Raw genomic sequence first — 8,172 nt, 5'->3', positions numbered from 1 at the left:
TTGTGCGTTCCTGACAGGGATGCTGGGAACTGAACCCCAGCTCTTTACAAGAACAGCAAAAGCTCTTAAGCCCTGAGCCATCTCTCTAGCCCTGTAGACTTATTTTGATTTGGTTTAATATATATAGAATATTATGGCATTAGGCAAGTAATCAGTACAAAAAGTTCTCAGATTCTATTTCTATCTGTCTATCTATCTATCTATCTATCTATCTATCTATCTATCTATCTATCTATCTATCTATCTACCTACCTACCTACCTACCTACCTACCTATAAAATATATTCCATGTATGTATTGAGGACAAGAGTGGGAAACACTGGTCCAAGTGCATAGTAGATTAGCAGTATAAGGTGCTGTGTGTCAGCCATTGTGTCCTTCAGGGGAACACATATATATGTTTTATGTGTGTGTGCATGCACATGTGTACAAAAAGTGTGTTTGTGCACGTGTATATAAAAAGGCCTTTTTTAAAAAAAGAACAGTAGACTTCAGAGGCAGGAGAGATAGTTTAGTTGTAAGAGTGTAAGAGGACCCGAGTTTGGATCTCAGCACCCACATGGAAAAGGTGGTCAGGATACAGCTTAGAGGTCTTGATTGGTTCATTTTCTCTGTTAAAGAATTAAAAAGCAGGAAAAATCTGAAGCACAACAGGTGTTAGCAGAGAAATCTCAAGCACTGCAGACAAAATCAGCAGTTGGAGCAAACCATGGGGGTGAGAAAACACACATATAGCAGACCTACAGAGAAAAAGACCCTCTGCAAAGCAGAGGGGGAACCAGGAAGCTGAAAATCTGTGGTGGGGACTGTTTAAAGCCTCTGAAGAGTTTTTCTTTCCTAATTTAGGGTTGGTCAGTTTGAAGAAGGCTGGGATGGTTGATTGGCTGGGTGAAGGGGATGCTCACACAGCGGGGGCTCCCTTCCAGACCCAAGATTAGGCACAGACTGCTCCCACACACCTGCTTTCACGAGAGATCCTTTATTAAACTGGGAAGAAAGTTACAGTGGCTGCTTTCTGACTCAGGGAGAAAACCAGAGCAAATGGCCTTGCAGGTGTGGTTTTGAAGAGGAGGAAAAGGGGAGGTCTGTTAGAATGGGCTAGGACGCTGTAGTGATGGAGAGGGAGGGTAAGCAAGAAGGGGAAAGGGACAAGGGAAGGGGGCAGGGACATTCGCCCTGGAGGGGCAAAGGACTGCCTCTGGATAGAGGGGAGACAGACATGGAATATAGGCAAATGGTGGTTTATATAGGTTAAGGGGGAACCCCTTGTTAGGATGAGGTGTTTAATTTTAATTGGGCATGTTAATTAGGTCAGTCAAAGGGGGTTCTCTGATTGCTGGACTTTGATAGTCAGCCTCAAGAGGAGGAAGTGGCCAAATAAAGGAACAGACCTTGGTGGCTAGCTTAGGAAAGTAATCTAATGGTTTTTAGCAGGGCAGAGGGAATGGGGAGAAGGGCAAGGCCTGCCAGAGCCACGTGCTCCAGCCAGGGTCCCTTCAAGCAGTCCTGATCAGGCCTTGAACTCCCACTCCATCTGCAGGGGGCCTGCTGCTTCCAGACAAAAGGCCACAAGGCCTTTGTTTAAGCTGCCAGGCTTTTGTGTCAGATCAGGAGGGTGAAGAAAGAGTTGGCCATTTTCTCCTAACTGTGGAACCCTCCAGCTTCAGACCTTTGTTTTTTTATTATTGTTGCATGTACGTGGGTGTGTTTCTTTTAATTCTCGTCCCTGTAAAATGTGTCCATTTGTCATGAGAAAACATATATAGCATTTTTGTGCTTTAAATCAAATCCCAGCCTTTTTGGGTTCTGATGGAGCAGAAGAGTTCTGTCTCTTCTGGAAATGGCCTCCTTTAGAACTGCATTCATGAGGCAGCTTGTGGCTCCATCTCTGGGGTTCTCTGACCTAGCTTTGCTATGAACTTGCTTCTTCATGGAGTGAGCGATTAAGTCAGGTCCTCTGAGGAATTACTGCTTTGCAGAGCCAAGGATTGGGAACCCTCAGCATTGTCTTCCCTGCTGTTCATGCAGTCATCGCACTTCCGAGAAATCTCTGATGTATTTCAGGGGCGCTTTCAGCAGGGGAGCATTGACACTGCTTTTGAAATGCTTGACTGAATGCAAAACAACATTCATCCAAGTCCTTAGAGAGGAGTGCTTCATGTATTATTAGATGCTTTCAGTTTTGAAGTGGTATGAATTTTTATCCAGGACATTATATGAAGGGCCTGAAGTGGTATGCTGTAAACAGTGTCATTTTATAGTGGGTCAGAATTTAAACACATGAGATATGATCCATCTAATTACTTTTATGAAACATGACATGAATTTTTAATCAAAAAGTACAGAGTTTTAAGCAAAATCTTTGCAACTTTTGGACTTTCAGAAGGGCTATGGTTTTGTCATCAGAGCTTCTCTCTCTTCTGGCCTTAGTTCTTCTCCAGCCTGCACTGGGAAGAGTGCAGTGTGTTTCTCATGCCTACCACCTTTGATTATTTTTGAGAATTTGTCTTCCAGCTTCATGGGAAGCCTTTGAGCTGAAGAGATGTAGGCAAATGAACTGCTGAATACATTTTCTTTATTTTAGCATTTTTCAGGGCCACTTCAGCAACTTTAAAATGGAAAGTAGTTTAACTACTGTTAACATTTTTTCTCCACTTCCTTCTCCTTTCATGGCTGAGCATTCATTTTACATTTATAACTTGGTCTTTCATATTCCCAGTGAGTGTCCATTGGATTGCAGACATTTTCTTCACAGCCAATAGCCCTTCCCACTCAGACCAGCAGTGGTTCATGTTAGGCAGTGAAGTCTATTGTCTTACTTCCTATTGTTTGTGATGGTGCTCTAACCTGAGCTCTCCCCCTGCATCTACATAGAATGGGTGCCCCCCTGGGCAAGCTAGTTATGTCACCCCCACTTTATTATTGTCAGTACACAGCATGCCAAACTGCATCTCGTATTAGGAGCTTTGGATCTTCTAGGCCCTGTGTAGAGTAAGCACTGCCCACTGTTTATTCACTTGCATTTTCACAACAAATGAAGAATCAGTCTGTCTCCATTTTAGGCTTAAAAGCCATCTTATAGTAAAGACAAACTGGGTTCATTCCTGTTTATGATTAAACCTGTTTCTCAAGGATTGGGCTACACCTCACCTGTAACCTTAACTACAAATGGTTCTACACTGCCTTTCTAGGAATGGCAATCATGTCTTCGTTTCAAAGAGTTGTTTTTTAACTACCTTGCAACCCTACCTTTGTTTCAAAAGGGGTGTTATGTCTACCTTGTTATGTCCACCTTGCAGCCATGTTTCCTTGTTTCAGGAAGTCATTATTGTTATGATGTTCTGCTCTTGTAACCCTGCATGGTCCCAGGTGGCAGTGCAGGCCTTTCAGATTGGCATAGCCCCTGTGGGGGCATATTCTTCAGACACCAACATGGTCTCAGGTTTTTTTCATGGGTGTTTGCAGGGCCCTTAAAGGTAATAGGAACCACAGACATCAACATGGACCCTCACTGCTGCATCATGGCTATGCCCACAATATAGTTCTCGGCAGCAACCTGTGCCTGGGCATCATCATGGACCTGAGTACCAAGCAGGCCATCCATGCCAGCCCATTCCTCACCACCCTCACCCCCTAAGGTCTGCCTCTGTCTGCTACACAGGAACTGTTATGCCTCCTCTCTCCCGAAACCGTGTGCTTGCTCACTCTAATGATGTATGTAGGGCAGCCGCTGATTGACTTCTGCCACACAAGCCAAAAGGCATGGCATGGGGCTGTGGCTGTCCTCCTTAAGTGCTCCCAGGCCTCATTTTTCTTGCTGCTCTTTGTTGAGCTCATTTGTTGGACCTTCTTGACTCATTATGCTACATTACATGTTTGAACATGGGCATTATGGATTACTAGTGACTGGTCGTGTACATAAATTAGAAATATCTTCCTTGTGTCTCTTCCCCAACTCTCTGGGTCTCTTATCTGCTGTAATGATCCAGGGCACTGGACAGGTCAGCCTCAGAGCAGGGGTCAAGCTTTCCTAGGGCTCTCCAGTTCCTCACTGGGATCACGACCCCTGTGGCACGGCACTCCCTGGTGGACCCTTGGCCAGCAGAGACCTCAGTGCAGCATGTGCAAATGCACTCCTCTTTGCACTGGAGCTGAGGCAGGGATTAGAATGAGCACCAGAACAGCAGGGATGGGGTGTACCTCTGCTGGAGACTGCAGAGCTCATGGCTAGGTCTCTAGGAAAGCTGTAGGCATGCCACACTGGCACACGTGTGACTGGCTTGAAGGCTCCAAAAACTGCAGAGGCAGCTGTAGAGAGAGGAGTTGAGGAGACTACAGTACTAAAAGAAATGGTTGGAAATATGACAACTTGGCTTCTGTCTTTGTCAGCAGCCAAGACGTTTAAGCTGAGACCAGAGCTAAGGGGAGATGCAAACTGTGTTCTTCGAGCATGTGTTTGTGTGACCCATTGAGAAGTTTCTGGTGTGTTCCAGTGAGCTCTCTGGGTATTAACACCTTTGCTTTCTGCTTGCCTTCCTGCTAAGGTGGCCTTGCTACAGTTATCTACTCCCCCTTAGGGTCGTTCATCCTCCTGGGCCCCCTGCAATGCCAGGGCTTCTCAGAAGCAGATGATCTCAGTGTACTTGGGTTTCTAATGTGGTGCTGGCTTTATCTGAGCAAGGATTTTGAGAACCGGTGCCCTAAGACAGGAAATAAAAATGCCAGGCCTGGAAACAGCACAGCTTTCCTTCTGCCACATACCATTGGTCCCAGCAGATTCCCAGCTCACTGGGGATGGAGATAGGGAGGGAAACCAGACCTGTGCTGCAGGAAGTAAGGTTAAATTGTTTAGAGCCGTCTCTCTCATTCCACAGCCTGTGACCCTGCCACTTTCTCACTGTCTGGCTACCTTCAGATGACTGACTGCTTAGAGGAAAAATCCCAGCGTACAAATTTGACAAGTTTACCCCCTGTTTTAGAATGAACCACAGTTATGAAGTAGCAACAAAAATAATTTTATGGCTGGGGTCACCACAACATGAGGAACTGTATTAAAGGGTTGTAGCTTTAGGAAGGTTGAGAACCTCTGCTCCAGATTGACAGAGTGGCCCCTGGGCAAAGTCAGTGGTGGCTTCTGTTGCCACCCAGGGAGTTCCAGCTTGGGATGAATGCTGAAAGCTCATTTGGCAGGGGTCATGGAACACCGTCTAAGTTGAGTGCTAAACAGACATTGTTTCATAGTAGTGTAGAAATAAATATTATACCAATGTGAAGTGGTTGAAAAGAAAGAGCCCATCCTTCCAGGCTTCTAATTCCAGTGCTGAGTCATGTGTAGCAGGACCTAAAAAGGCCTCCCAGGCAAAGCAGAAGTTACTGTAGTATAAAGAACTCCTATGCACTTGCTGTAGGGTCTTAGCTGTCATGGGCAAAGAGCTAGAACAATGTGGATAGGCACTAAAGGAGGTGGCAGCTTATGATTGGCCAGCCATCTCTGTGCCCTGCATGGAGCATCCATTATGTCTAGGTCTCCTGCAGCTTCATAATGCAAGGAGAAGGTTTGGGAGCCAGGAGACCACATCTAGTTCTTGCTTTGTGGTTAGTAGTTAATGCCTATGGATTCATCTAATTTCCTACCCTTCTTACCACTTAAATCATGTTAGCAGCATGAGTGAACTTTCAGCAGATGCTGGCTTTGGCAGGGACTGTGAGCCGAAGTCATTATTTTGAATATAAATTTAGGAAATTACAGCGTGGGTCTGGTCTTTACTGTTCCTGAGTGGCAAGGCTGGCTGACTATGGGATGGTCTCATGCTTCTGTGTGGAAGCTTGGTACAGGTATTAATGATTTTTTTCTAAATTGGTTAGTGTTTTCTGTCACTCAGAATCTTTTCCTTTCCTCTTCGGTGATTGGCTTTCTTATTTATTCCTGCATGCGTTTTTAGACTTAGCTTACATCATCTCATGATTATACTTTAGCCTTCTTCCCAAATGAGGAACTGTTTCTACTTTCATGCTTAATTCCTATCTTTTGATGATTTCTGTAATTGATTTTGCATAACGAAGAACAACCTAATATTACAAGTTCCTTTTCTTACCTACAGTACGTGTCTGTGGTGGCCCCAAGTCCAGTGTTGGTGGCATGGCGGAGATTTGGTACCCCTGTTGTCATGGCCTTATCTGGTGTGATGAAATGAGGACAGGCTCATGAGGGTGACAGCTGTCTCATTCATCCTTTTCCCTTCCATAATCCCCATGCCCTCCAAAGGCCCATTTACTAAAGATACTAAAGATTTCTTTTCTAGCTTGTGGTTATCATAGGAGATAGTGGAAACTTTAAGAGGTGGGGCCCAGTGGAAGGAAATGAGGTCACTGTATGCTCTGAATAATTGGTTGATAAAGGAGCTGCTTTGGGCCTATTGCAGCACATCATAGGGCAAGGCAAGAATTCCAAGCAGATAGAGGAGGAGAGAGTTAGGCGGAGTCAAAGAGATGCCATGTAGCGATAGAAGGACAAAGACACAAGTCACCAGCTGGAACCTTACTGGTAAACCACGAGCCTCATGGTAAAAGATAAAATAGAAATGAGTTAATTTAAGGTGTAAGCACTAGCTAGAAATACACTTAAGTATTGGCCCAACAGTATTGTAATTAATACAGTTTCTATGTGATTATTTCGGGTCTGGGCAGCTGGGAACAAAATAGTGGTCTCCGTCTATACCCTACCTTTCTACACATCATTAATTTTATTACTTTTTCTGTTTATCTATTGTATGTGCAGATGCAAACTAATGTGAGTGTTTGGCTTTTAATGTAAAAGGTAGCATGCAATAAACTATTTTTATCTCCCTAGAGAGTCTTCCCTTACCAGTTTTGCCCCATGTCCTCACGTCTTTTTCGTGTCAGCTAGGTAGTGCTTACGGCAGGAGCACACTGCGACTTATTGGTGCTTCTGTTGTTGGATTATTGGATTTTAAAACTTTTGGGTCCTTTTCACCTTTATTCTTTGATAGTGTCATACATTTATGCCACATATCTTGATCATATCCATTCTCACCCTCATAACAACTCCTCCTAAGACCAGACCTATCACATCCTCCTCCCAGCTTTATGTCGCTGTTTTATAATGACTTAGATTTATTTATTTTTAAACCCACTGAATCCTCTTAGTGCTGCTGATGTACCTGGGATCATCCATTAGGCACACACAACCTTTGAGTGGCCACACTCCTAAAGGAAAGTGATTCTTGCCCAGCAGTGGCAGTGCTTGCCTTTAGTCTCAGCACTCGGGAGGCAGAGGCAGGAGAATCTCTGAGTGCTCTACAGAGCAAGTTGCAGGACAGGCTCCAAAACTACAGAGAAGCCCTCCTGGACCTCCCACACCAAAACTCTGTCTTGAAAAAACAAAACAAAACAAAACTAAACAGCAGCAACAACAACAAAAACAAAAACAAAAAAGAAGAAGGAAAGTGATGTTCCAGACCCCAGCAGCCATCAACCGCCATAAACTCTTCAGCAGGGCGGGACCTCAGGATCTTCTCCCTCCTTGCTAGAGCTTGGAACTAGCTTGATCTTGTGTAGGTGGCCACTGCTGCTGTGGGATCCTGTGTCATGGCCAGGGTAGTTTTTGTCTCTTAAGAACAGTAACGGGACCAGTGAGATGGCTCAGTGGGCGTGAGTGCTTTCTCTGTAATTCAGTGACTGTTGTGTTAGGAGTGGCAAGGCTGCGTCCCCGGCATCCGGCTGCCCACATGGCTAGCTCTAGCTTATGTCCCGAAATAACTACATGGAAACTGTATTCTTTTAAACACTGCTTGGCCCATTATATCTAGCCTTTTCTCGGCTAACTCTCGCACCTGGACTAGCCCATTTCTAATAATCTATGTAGCCCAAGAGCTGGCTTACCAGGAATGATCTTAACCTGCGTCTGCCTGGAGTGGGAGAATCATGGCGACTCCCTGATTCAGCTTTTTTCTCCCAGCATTCTGTTCTGTTTACTCCACCCACCTATGGGTTGGCCTATCAAGGGGCCTAGGCAGTTTCTTTATTAATAAGAAATCACTCCCATATCATTTCCCCCTTTTCTGTTTAAACAGCAAAAAAGGAAGGCTTTAACTTTAACATAGCAAAATTACATATAACAAAACAGTTATCAAGCAAGAATTACAGTTACAA

General features: G+C 44.7%; 1 protein-coding gene across 1 annotated transcript in view; it reads left to right on the top strand.

The window, feature by feature from the left end:
• The window catches only part of Dtd1 (D-tyrosyl-tRNA deacylase 1), a 179,725-nt gene that overhangs the window by 19,028 nt on the left and 152,525 nt on the right, over positions 1-8,172 (top strand). The gene's annotated exons all lie outside the window — the stretch shown is intronic.

This window comes from Microtus ochrogaster, unplaced genomic scaffold (assembly GCF_000317375.1).
Source record: "Microtus ochrogaster isolate Prairie Vole_2 unplaced genomic scaffold, MicOch1.0 UNK3, whole genome shotgun sequence".
Classification (NCBI taxonomy): domain Eukaryota; kingdom Metazoa; phylum Chordata; class Mammalia; order Rodentia; family Cricetidae; genus Microtus; species Microtus ochrogaster.
This window is presented reverse-complemented; position numbering and strand designations above follow the sequence as displayed.